The sequence below is a fragment of the Equus caballus genome, chromosome 15 (genome assembly GCF_041296265.1).
Source record: "Equus caballus isolate H_3958 breed thoroughbred chromosome 15, TB-T2T, whole genome shotgun sequence".
NCBI classification, from domain to species: Eukaryota; Metazoa; Chordata; class Mammalia; order Perissodactyla; family Equidae; genus Equus; species Equus caballus.
In genome coordinates, this window is record NC_091698.1 from 24,050,261 (window position 1) to 24,063,281 (window position 13,021).

Consider the following 13,021-nt stretch of genomic DNA (forward strand, 5'->3'; position numbering starts at 1 on the left):
CTAGAAAACCTTCCTAAATCGTTTGTTTTTAGAACTCTCTGCAACAATAGACAGCACAGAATAATTCGGATAGATGTTATTGAAGGATTCCGGGGAAAGAATAGAAATTTCTCGGGTCAGTGTAATACACTCACTCTGAGACGGCGCTGGATGGCTAACCCCGCCTCTTGGGTGTGGGTGTGCCAGAAATCTGAGCAAAGGGGCAGGAAGAAATTTGATTTTGCATGTGCCTATGTATGCCAATCATAGGTCAGACTAAATTATCTTCCCGATGTTTATTTTGGGGGTTTGCTTCTGTTTCCACAAATGGTGGGAGCAGGAAGATAGATGAAGACAGAACAGATGTAACGGGCTCCTCAGTGCCACGCCCGCAAGAAGAGCCGAGCACCTCTGCCCACGGCCTCCCGGAGCTGGAGGAGGCAGGCGGGCTCCGCGTGTTCTGAACCGCCTTCACGGGGTAAATGGACCGCTTTGTGGGTCCCCCCCCAGGAGTCAAACCGAGGAGCAATGTCTTGGAGAAGCCTGGTCCGTGAAAGTCTTTATTCCTTGCCTGCATCTGTCTTCCTTAACAAACACTGAGCGCTGAGGTTCGTGCCTGTGTGTGCAGGGGAAGGGGTTGGGGGATACACTGGGTGAACCTGGGGGACTTTGGGGGGCTCTCCATAAGTAAGTCAGCGGTGGATTTCTAGTCCTGGGGCTGACGGACTCAGAGGAACTGGTGTTTCGCAAATGTGGTACTAGCTGGCCCTCCTTCCCGGGCTGACTTCTCTGTTGTGCTCAGCTAGAGAAAGATATCCCTGACTCTGGAGACAATGAGGAGAGACGGAAGGCCTGTCCTGATTTAACAGTCCTTATTACAGCAAAAGAAACAATTTTGAAAAGCAGGTTAGCTGCTACAAGATGGCAAGGAACAGAATAATGATTTTGCCCTAAAAAAGTTTTTCCTGCCGGCTTTCCTCTCTTGTGCCTTTTCATATGCAGCCTCTTCCTCCTCAGGGCTGGGTTGAACACGGACCCCAGACTGGAGTTGTCTTCTGCCCCAGCCGCACAACAACCTCACACTCAAGAAAACCGCTTCAGCTGAGGAAGTCATCTTTAGGATGCTTAATTAGTTTCATACACATCCTATTTTCTTGGAAGTGGCATTTCAGAAAAAGTAAATAAAAACCAGCTGTTTTATTTTTGGTCCTTCTTCAAAGGGCTCCATTCAAGTTTCTGCTTTGAATGTCACTGGATAGTCACTTAACCTCTCTGAGCCTTGCTGTCTTGTACGTACAACGAGAATAAAATAGCGCTTCCCTCCAGAGACTGCGGTCAAATCAGACAAGTTAACGTGCATGACGGTGACAGTTGGGCACAGTCCCCTCCCTGACCCCTAGACCTAATGATATTTTACCTTGTCTGATTTATTATGGAAAAATGACAAAGAGATGCCCAAGGAGCGGCAGTGACGAGTCACAGGATGAAAACAATGCAGGTGGAAAGTCCCCCCGTCGCCCCTCCCCCCTCATGCGGGCGAAGCTCTATTAGAAATAAACAGGCACTTCAGTCCTCATCACAGACACGAGTGAGCTCTGTGCTCTTATTCCAATAATCTAGAAGGAAGTCTTATGTCAGTGCCTAAAGAGTGAGTGGGTTCCAGAAGTCATGTGGACAGTCTGTGTCCAGCCTTGTGCTTGTTTCTCCCTGTTCTCGCCGCCCCAGGACTCTGCCTTCCTTATCTTATTGTACTCAGGCTGGAGAGCGGACTGCACAGCGTGTGCACAGAGATAAGGCAAACCCGGCTGAAGCTGGCAGTTCAGGCTGCAGCATTTCCTCCCAGTATTCCTGGGTGCTCAGCGTGCTGGCTGAGGCTAGGGAAAGCCTCATTCTGGCAGGCTGGCTGGATTTCAACCCGAGAAACAACATCCTCAGGTCCCAGCAGAGAAAGGGAAGCACTGAACCTCCTGGGAGGAGTCGGTGGGCCTGCCTGGGTGCGGGACCTCTGAGCTTGGGGAGCAGGGAAAGGCCCCTTTGCTTTCTGAACCTCTAGTTTTCATCTAGAAAATACGAGCCATGTTATCCCGGATGATCACTGAGGTTCTGCCTTAGTCCATTCGGGCTGCTATAACAAATTACCATAGACGGAGTGGCTTAAACAACAAAATTTACTTCTCACGGTTCTGGAGGCTGGAAGTCCGAGGTCAGGGTGCCAGCCCGGTCGGTTGCGGCGAGGATCCTCCTCCTGGTTGCAGCGGGGGCCTTCTTGTTGCGTCCTCACATGGCGTAAAGTGTGTTGGCGAGCTCTCTGGCCTCTTCTTGTAAGGGCACTAATGCCATCCATGAGGCCTCCACCCTCATGACCTAATCACCTCTCAAAGGCCCCACCTCCAAACACCATCACATTGGGCACTGGGATTTCAACATATGGAATTTAGGGGGACACAGACGTTCAGTCCATTGTAGGTCCCTTCCTTCCATCTCAAAATCAACTTACTAACAAGAATTGGTGTGTGTGTCCAATTTAAAGACTAAACTCCTGGTTCCATGGAAAATGGGGCGATCCCGGCTCTTTAGGGGATTCTGACACAGGACGAGAGTAAAAGGACCCTTCCAGGAGGTCAGAGCTGAGCCCCAATTCCTCAGGCCAACTCTCTTTAGAAAAAGACAAAAGGTCACAAGAAATAGTATGTCATACTCATCATGGCGAAATGCCCCACAGAGCCCATAAAAATCTCAGAATCTGTGGGAAAACATGGACTCTATCAGATTTGGATCCAATTTTAGACACAAAATGTTATCAGGCTACTTTGTTCTTAAAAATGGCAAAAGCTTTCAAAAGTAAACTGCAACCCAGCAAGTGCCAAGATGTTCTAAGCGTTTGGCTTCTAGAGTTTAAGGATTTCATTTTTTCCCATAACATTAGCTTTCAAGAGAACACAGGGATATACTGGCTTTTCAATTGCTAGCATGCATCTTGTCTGCAAAAACCAAAAAGAAATCACCTTGAGTCTGGCACTTCCCCAGCTGGGTGTGGGGGTCTGAGAGACGAGCTGGCTACAGCAGCGAATAGAAGAATACCACTACTTCTCATGTTTGTGGAACTCTTTAACAAACATTCTCTCCTCTTGATTTCCACCCTTCAGTATTAATACCTCCCTTTTATTGACTGAGTTTTGGGGTGTATGTGACTTGCTAAGGTCACTTGGCCATAGCAACCATGTCAGGGTGCCAAGGATCTCTGCTAAAGGCCACAAGCTGTCTTCATTAAACCATTTAAAAATGCTACTGACCCATTCTGGTGATGGCCATTCACATGCTGTGATTTAAAATCAGGCGACAGGTCACCGCTGCCACACCCGAGGACAAGGCTGAGTGCTTCACAGGTATCTCACACAAACAGGGTGCAATATATACAAGAGCTGCCAAACCCAAGCTGTTAAAAACACAAGCAGAGCCTCAAGGAAGTTCATCTTGATGGCACCACCCCAAGAAGCACAGACTCGGGGATGAGACAGCTGCTTAACAGAGATGCGTATTCAGACACACGGCAGGACGGAAATAATAGAAGATTTTGTATGTAAAGCAGAGGTTAGATAGCTGACCGTTTTAAACAGCTAATTCGTGCAAATACAGCACAGCTTCATAGAAACTGGAAACACAAAAGGAACTTTTTCTTTTAAATTTAATCACCATATCTCCTTCGTTAGGCAGCCCCACTATTTCCCAGGTCTTTGCTGGCGAAGGGCCAATCCAGGTCTCTCTCTGAAGCTGGTTAGCTGAAACTTTCTCGCTGTGTGCTTACAGGATGCCACTAGTCCGGCATGTGGAGATCAGAGAGAGAAGAAACCCGCCCAACAGTTGGAACAGCAACAGACCACTCCCCTCATGTGACTCCATTTATACCAAACAGCACAAGGCCAAGGAAGCAGCACAAACTGGAGCCGGCCACCTCACTGCCGAGACAGCTATTTTCTCAGAGCGCAGGGGGATGGCGCCCCCCGAGTGATGCAGCCGAGGCAGCAGGCCCCGGCTGAGGAGGAGCCAACTGCAGGGTGGATGCAGCCAGGACAACCTCCCAGGCAAGAGCTTGGAGCAGGTCTCTACAGAAATCAGGGGACAAGGATGCCTGAGGCACGGCCAGCGGGAGGCAGACTGACCTGCCCGGAGCCCCCTTGGAGGAGGCAGGGCGCTGCCGCATTTCCCTAGAAACTGCTGAGTGGACCACTTCTGTTGCGTGGCAGTCAGCAGCCAGTACAGGTTCTTCTCTCATTCCGTCCCGGGAACACTTTGAACGCCCACCTGCCTGCCCTGCGCAAGGTGCTGCGGGTACAGGAGGCTTGCAGACCCACCCCGAGCCCAGGCTTGGCTGTGAGAATGGCATGCACACGTATTGACACGGGCAATGATTCTGGCAGCGGTGTCCAAGACCGAGCTGTCAGAGAGTGGCGGCTGGAGCCCTGCCAGGAAGCATCCCACTGTTCACTGGAGAGCAAGCGAGGGACTCAGGACTCCGGGAGCTGAGAGTCAGCTTGCGGAGGGTGAATGACAGCACAGAAGGTGCAAACGAGTTAGCACTTGCAAATCTGAGACAGTGGAGAAGTTGGGAAGGAGAGGTGTAATGCAGGCAGGGGTCTGTCTTCATCAAGGCCACCTTTAACTCTAAATTGAGGGGTTTTGTGCGTGCCCTGGACACAATCTCCACAAGGGGGGACCTTTCCAGATCCAATGAAAGCAAAGAAGATAGTAAAAGGGGTAGGTTTTGTTCTGAGCTGCCACCCGCTGTTGGTAAAGCTGGTATGTGGGAGTGAGTTATAGATTCCAGAAGAAGAAGTGTGGCAGGTGACAAATGCTTCCAGGACCCCAGAATTATGTGGAATGAGGCCACCTCACCACTCTCAACGTGGAGGGCTGAGAGAAAGGGGCCAAGAGTGGAAATCTTGTGGGAAAGACCCAGAAGTAGCTCAAAAATAAGAAGCTCTCTTACCTCCAATGAAATCAGTTTGTCCTGAGCCATAAAGCCAAGAGATTATGATCAGCCAAGGGCTACATATGATGGAAACAGAAACAAGTTCTCTAACCTGAGAGATCATAAAACCTCTACGAAATTGCCACGCAAACTTGCTGTGAATGAATCTCTCTCTGACAATCACTGTGAAGGGGGAGGAGAGACCATAGAAACAAAACCCTCCCTGCCCATTAAGAAAGACTTGGCGCAGTCCAGAGTGATCTCTGCTTTGGGTCCTTACAAGAACCGGCATCCCAGGGCTACGCCGCCGCCATCATTCTTGGCAACGTTCCACATGTGTCTGCCCCCACCCCCGCCACAAACACACACCAAAACTGGGGGTTTAAACTTCTCATAGTTTTATTAGATCACGATGTGCAGGGAAACAGGCCTCTGACGCACCAACGATGACAACACTGTAGGCCACGTCTTTCCTTGACAGCACAAATGAAAGTGCTGATGTGGCAAGTAAGTGATTTGCTGGAGCAACGCAGCAGCCAGATGGGCTCCTCCCTGCCCTCACTCCAACCCACCTCCTCAAAAACACTTCTCTGCCGCAAGGTGATGTCTGACCCCTCCTTCACTCTGTCCACGGGCGGCCATGTGTACGCCTCCAATGCTGCCTATTTCTAAAGAGGCCTTAACCTTGCAAAACGGAAGAGTGGAAAATTGAAGCCATCTAGTTCTAAAATTGAAGAAATACTAGACTTCTCCGTATAGCCCTAAAGACAAATCTGAATACCACTGAAATGCACCATTAGTAAAACTGCCCCCAAAGGCCTGTAGGCCCACAAAGAGGACCAGAGATCAGGCACCAGACTTGAAATGGAATTATCCTGTCCCTGGAAACTTCCTTGAAACATAGATTTTCTTCTCTAAATTTAGCAGAAAAAAAATGTAGAACACTCCAAATATGATTATCATGGACAATTTTGTAGCCATTAAAAATATGTTTAGGGGTTGGCCCAGTGGCATAGTGGTTAAGTTCATGCATGCCACTTTGGCAGCCCTTGGTTCACAGGTTCGGATCACAGGTGCAGACCTACACCACTCATCAAACCATGTTATGGTGGTGACCCACGTACAAAACAGAGGAAGACTGGCACAGACGTTAGCTCAGGGCCACTTTTCCTCACCAAAAAAAAAAGAAAAAAAAGTTTACATAGAATGTTTACTGACATGGGAGAATGCTTATGTTCAGGTTAAGGCAAACAACTGGAATGGAAAACTGCAAATAATATTATCTCAAGCCTGTGAAAATGCATAAAAAAGATTTAAGAGATTGCTAATACAGAGTGTTGGTTAAGACATGGAGACAAGGCACCCTTGGAGACAAGGCACCCTTAGACACTGTCAGTGGGAAGGGGAACAGGCATAGCTAGTTGAGTCATCAATTTGGTAGCATCTGTCAATACGCCAAACAGATGTGCCCCTTAATCCAGGAATCCCCTCCTAGTAATCCCTTGGAAACCCTGAAATGTACGTGAAGACGTACAGATAAGGGAGTTAATACAAACATTGTTTGTAATAATAAAGAAGTGGAAACAAAGCACAATACATGTTTAACATTAGGGAATGGGTGAAATAAATTACGTGTCAGCCATACTTCTGAATATGACTGTGAGACCTTTAAAAAGAATGAAGTAGATATAAGAAATGACCAAAGAAAATCTCATGCTATAAAAAAAGTCGCCAAACAAAATGCATAGAACGAGTTCCGTTTGTTCAAAACGAAAACGTACATGTGGGTATATACGTAAATACAATGAAAAATGACTAGCAGAACACCCCTCCACGGTTAACAGCAGTCACCTTCTGAGAAGGGCGGAGAGCTCTGGGGTGCATTAGTTACGCTGCTTTTGCTATAACTAAAAAAAAAAAAAACCTAACTCAACCTGCTTTAAGTGGCCAGGAAGATTTCTGGATCTCCCAATGTCCCATAGCAGAGACTCCTCCTTGCCTAATTCAGAAGGTCAAGGGCACTGTGGAGGCCCCATTCTTCACCTGCGCATTCTTTGGCAGGTCAGCCAAGCCTGCTCGGTGGCTGACTGCGGCCCCAGGTACACGCACTGGTGTCCAGGAGAGGCTGCCTCCCTTGCCTGTTTTTAAGGCGATCCGCCCTCATGTTCTACTGGCCAGGACAAAGTCCACGTATTCACCCCCAGCCAACCACTGGCAAGGACAGCAGGCCCGCCAGGGTTGCTTGGCCAATCAGGATTTACCTCTGAGACATGTGGAGGAGGGTGGACTCTGAACAGAATCAGGTCCCCCTGTCAGGCAGAAGAAGGGGATGACTATTGGGTAGGCCACAGAGGGGGACCGGGATCTTCTTCTTTTTACTAGAAATGGTTCTGGATTATTTGAAATTTTTACAGGATTGTATTAATTTTTAAAAATTTAACATAAAAAATATTTAAACATTTTAATGCATACAAAAAAGACTGAAAGGAAATACACCTTGAGCTTATGGGTAATCTTCATTTTCTTCATTCTTTTCTGTATTTTCCAAAAATTAAATATACTTTTATAACAGAAAAATAATAATTTAAAAAATGTTCTCCTGTTCTCAATATTTTGACTTTCAAGGGACACCAACATCCCTCGTGAAACTGTGCAGCTCCATTTGGTTCAGAAGAGCCTGGAAGACGCACTCTGCTCAGCCCTGTTGTTTGCCTTCCTTAGATGGGCTTGTGTCCACTGGCAGCTGCGAGGATTTCAGTGACCCGGGAACATAATCCCCCCAGGCTTTCAGCAAAGCAGCAAAGTCCACAGACTTGGGTCCCTGGGTCCCACCTCCCACCCTGTGGTCCCACCACGGCTTGGATCTCCATCATTCTGGGTGCTCGATGCTCACTGCCCCCTTTCCCTCCCTTGTTACCTGGCTCCCAAGGCTTGCCTTGGCTCCAACCACTCTTCTATTTTTCCATCCCTCACACATCAAACTGTCACTGCTATTCTCTTGCAATTAGTTTTCAAGGTTTATTTTGGGGGAACACGGAGCCTCAGTTGGAGCAGAGAAATTTCCTTTCAAATAATAAATGAAACTTTAAATATATATATATATATATGTATCTTTATATACACAAAAAAGTAGAAGAATGTTGGTTGAAATATTTTGAGGGCCCCCAGACTACCCCTCCTAAGGTGAGGGTGAATATGCCTTGGAATATCCATCTTCCCCAGACGTCAGGAGGAAGCAGTCATCTCAGAGCACAAAGTATAAAACATCTACCCAGTGAATTCCGACACACCCCACACTAATGTCAGGTAACTCATACTAAACTGAAAAGGACTGATCGATGGCTTTAATCCTTAAAATTAAAGTGCCCGGCCAGGGATGCAGCAATGCCTCTCAAAGAGGAGAGGCGCTTGCCCTTCCCTCTGAATCATATTTTTAAGGAGTGCCTGATTGCCATGCACCCCAGTGGGTCTTGATCCACAGAACCCACAGGTTAGGTACCAGGAACAGCCTCAGGTAAATATACTGCTAAAAGGTATCGCCAAGGCCAACCAGAAGCCAGGGCGCGGCAGGAGAAGAGTGGAGATGTGCATGCTTCCAATAATTCTGTTTTGCATCTGACTGACTTCCACAGCTGCCTGCCCTCCAGCCCTAGCCCAGTTCTCCACTGTCAGTCTTGGGTCTGTTGGTTAACCAAACTGAATCTCTAATTGGTGAACTAGGCGAAAAAATATTTTAGGAACCTCTACTTCCTCCTTGCCTACCAGGCCCCTCTCTCCCATCAACAGTGATAAAAGCAATCACTTGCCTGCCCTGTGTCCTTTATGGTAATCCTACCAACTTGACCAGGTAAGCATTGTTCCCACTATTTTTCTGACCAGGACACTGAGGCTCCAAGTTACACAGCAGGTGAGCATCACCCTGCAGAGTGGGATCCCAGGACCTCATTTTCAGTCGAGAAAGAATCTCTCTCTCTCTTCCTCAACGTGTCAGCTCCTCGAGGGCAGGAAGAACCCATGCGCTTTACTTTTCGATCACCTGGGCCTACTACACATTAGATGCTCGGTAGACATATGCTGAATTGAGTTAAGTACTGCTAGTGTGTCACAGCATCAGGAGCACCCGGGAGCTTGTAAGAAACGCAGAATCTCAGTCCCAACCGAGACCTGCTGAGTCAGCACCTGCATTTGACAAGGTCCCCAGGCAATCGCATGCACTGTGAAGTTTGAGAAACTAAGCTCAGCACCTTCCACCTTCTTTAATACATTGTTTCTTCACACCAGTGTAAGGTAAACTCTCGTTTCTATTCTGAATCATCAAATGGAAACCATGCGTTGTTTTATGACCTGCAGAAATTCAATTCAAATTCTGGGGGAAACTTTACCTAAGAGATTACTTCACTTAAACTGCCAAGTGGTCCCCAATCTCAAAGAATTCAGTGAGAAACAGTAGTGCCCTAGCTAAGGACTGCATTAAAAAAATTCCCCCTTTAAGCATATGTTCACATTTAATAAGTTTTTATTTAGTGCTCTAAGGTACTATTAATCATCATCAGATTTAAACTAAAATTACTCATGGTTAAGTACCCCATTAACACTTGGAAATTTCTAAGCTGTGGATAACTATCATCGACAATTCACCTCGTTTCCTACAGCTATTTGTTGAGCACCTATTATGAACAAGGCCTCCCAGGGATGAGATGCTGTGGGGAATACAAATGGGGCAGTCCCTGACCTCCCATCTTGGCTACAAATAGAATGAAGACCAGGCACATGCTAATCAAACGTTTCTGTAAGTAAATAATGCATCAAGTATCATTTCCACTATTTAAATGTGAAACTCAATTAGATGCTTCTATGATGTAGCTGATTAAACTACTGGCGTAAAGCAGACAAGAATACTGAGTCATTGGGCTATTTTCAACACCTCGGAATCTGACCTCTCTCGGGAAAGAGATGTCGCCTTTGTGCATGGGATCAGCATGAGACAATCAGTGTGCCGATCACAATGCAAAAATGGACTCTTCATGTAAAGAACAAAATACATACTTGTTTTAAAAATTAAGAAAAAGGACTTAGCTCTTTGGCTTCTTAAGGTTCAAAAGCAAGACTGAAAAATTAACACATAAAGATGGTGATATGAAAAGCATATGCATGCATTATTATTTTAACCTTAAAAAATAATTAATTTTGAATTTGTAACCTAAAAACAAGCAGCAGTGTTAAGAGCCAGCTATAAAGATTACCAAGAGTTAAGAAAGATGGTTCAAAAAAATAAGATGAATTCAACCTAATAATGACACACATCAGATGAGGTGGGTCATTTTTTACCATTTTGATTATTAAACAGCCAGAAACAGAAAAAAGGGCCCAAACTCTTAAAAGAACCAAATGAGCTTAAAAACAATTGTTATTTTCTACCTAAAGATGAACACTTTCATCATAGCAGGGAATTTTTTTCATCACACTAGTAAAGCCTCGCTTAGTTCTTTTCTCAGCATGTTTAACTCTTTAGGGGGTACCATTTTACTAATAACATATTTGCTCTAGAATGTACTCCCTCCCCTCTGGCCTCCACAGGAGTCACTCTGGGGAGCGGTGAGAATAAAACCCGATCCTACATTTGCGCGCAGTGGGACAGATCAGCAAATAAATAGAGGCATCGGTTTCCTAGAAGAAAACGTCTAAAAGCAGCACATTTACAATTCTTCTAAGCCACACTCCACATCTCTCTGTGAGATGGAACACAATTATTGAATGTCTTTATGTTACACACTTTATTTTTAACTAAATGTTTAAGCAGACTGCTGAGAAATGCCAATGCTTCTACCGGTCCTGGTTTAGCTGTGCAATGACACACAGATTCTTTGCTTTTGCAAAATAGTGACCCAAGTCAGGATAACTCTTTTTAACATTATATTTATTTGGTGGCTATTATTAAATACATTCTGGGGTTATTTTTGGCAAATTCTCCCTTTAAGGAAAGCTTAGTGACAGAAAGATAGAGCCCTTGAATTTTGAACTGATGCCTCCCAAGGAAGGCAGCTCAGTTTCAGAGCAAGCCATAACTAGCTGGTCAGTTCACTGGTCGGGGACTAAGCTAGCCTGAGATAGACAGAGGCGTGGACAGAGTTGATCCTTGCCAGGAACTGCTTTACAGCTAGTTATCTTCGAAGTGCAAACCAGGAAGACCCTCCTATTAAGGAAAAGAGGGTTTGGGTTCTAAGCGATCAAGAATGACCAGTTCGTCTCCTCTAATTAAGTTAATTTAGCAACTACTCAATACTTTATCTGTAAAGAAAAAGGCCAACCAATTGAATGAATTTGGGGCCAGATACCAAAGCAGCAGGTACCTAAGATGAAATACGTAGAGCTCACCCCTCTCGGACCCTTTCTGAACACCTGTTGAATTCCAGGGCTTTTAAATTTCCGAGCTAAAGCCTCCTGGATACAATCCTGGGAGTTTTTAGACTTTCTGGAAGTGCGTGTGTGTATTTTTAAGATTTCCATCTTGCTTAATCAACAAAACTGGTTACTAATTATTTATGAATCACAGGGCTGAAAACAAACTTTCTTACCTTGAGCAGTTAAGGAGTGGCAGGGGGAGGAGCGGGGTTGGTTTTTAATTTAGCCCCCTGGTACCTGTCCCTCCCCCTGGTCACCGACCCTGCGCGGCTCTAGAGAAAGGTCAAAGGTGCGCCGCCTCCTCCGCTCGGGGAGGGAGCACACCTCCCCCCAACACCGCACGCTGGCATCCAATCTGGGGAGCTCCGGGCGGCAAGGCGACGCGAAGAGCCAGGCTACGCGCTCTCTAAGCGGCCAGGGGGCAGACTCGGCACCCAGTCCGGCCCGGAACCAATTCCGACCTAGGGACCCCGGGAGATAGCGGGCCCGGGGTGCGCATGCCGCGCTCTCCGGGGGTCCCCGGCTCCCCACGCTCCGGGGGGCGCGAGATGGGAATCAAGGAGGCCAATGGGCAACCTTCAATGCTGCTACGAGGGCACGGCCTCCATCCACCCGATGGTACCCTCTGAGCACCCTCAAATCCTTAGGTTCGGAGTGCCTCGTCCCCCGCCTCCTCTGGCGAGAGGCACACGGAGCCCACCGCCCGGCCGCTGCTGCAGTCCTGCAGGACGCGAGGTCCGGGCGGCCGGACCGAGGGTGGGGATGCAGACCCACCACCCTGCGCCCTGACCCCCGCCGCGCAGCCCCGAGCCCGAGCGCCCCTCCCGGCCCCCCACGTCCACTGCGCCGGCGAGCAGGTGACCGAGTCCCGCGACCTCGCGCGCACGTACCTCCACCCCGGACCCCCCGCGTCACTGGGCGCGGCCCCTTACCTCTGAGCGGGCCGGGGCGGCCCCGCGGGGCCGGGCGCCGACTGGGCCGGGGAGACGCGCCTCCCGCCGCCGCTGGGAGCCGAGGCGGCGAACGGGCGCGGCGAGCTCCTCCTGGGCGGCGGCGGGAGGCGCTGCTCTCGCTGCCGCCACCGCCGCCGCCGCCGCCGCCGCGGCTGCGGGTCTCCGAGCTACGCGGCCGCCGCTCTCGGGCCGCCGCCGCGCCGGTCCCCTGGCTCCTGCGGGAGGCCGGCTGCTGGCGCGGCAAACTCTTCCGCACGCAGGGCCGGCGGGGAGAGCCGCCGCCGCCTCTTCCTCCTCCCCCTCCCCTCTCCCTCCTCCTCCCTCCTCCTCCCTCTCCTCCTCCTCCTCCTCCTCCTCCTCCTCCTCCTTCTTCTTCTTCCCTCTGCTCCCGCGGCCGCCGCCGGCCGGGTCTGTCCTGGAGGCACGCCTGGCCCTGGCCCCGACGCAGCCTGGGACAGGCACCCTGAGCGCCGTCTCGGCCGATGGACCCCCGGCCCCCAGCATCCCTGGGCGGCGCAGACACCCGCGCGCCCCGAGGCCTCCCCCGCCTCCGCAGTGCTGCCAGGGATGCGCGGCGGGGTCCAGCCTGGGGTGCGGGGTCGGGACTGGGCGCGGGAGGGGTGGTTGTGCTTTGAGGTGAACTGGCCGAGAGGGGAGGCAAGCGGATGCGGGGCTGCCAGCTGAGGTCTTGTTAAAGTTGTCGCTGGGGGTAGCAAGG

At 49.1% G+C, this 13,021-nt stretch overlaps 1 protein-coding gene across 3 annotated transcripts in view; it reads right to left on the reverse strand.

The window, feature by feature from the left end:
• The window catches only part of NPAS2 (neuronal PAS domain protein 2), a 159,139-nt gene extending 146,556 nt beyond the window's left edge, over positions 1–12,583 (reverse strand). For all 3 annotated transcript variants that reach the window (XM_023618548.2, XM_005599789.4, XM_023618546.2), the window contains exon 1: positions 12,283–12,583. The gene's annotated coding sequence lies outside the window, so the exon portion shown is untranslated. The remainder of the gene's footprint in view (positions 1–12,282) is intronic.
• Between the last annotated feature and the right edge of the window lie 438 nt (positions 12,584–13,021).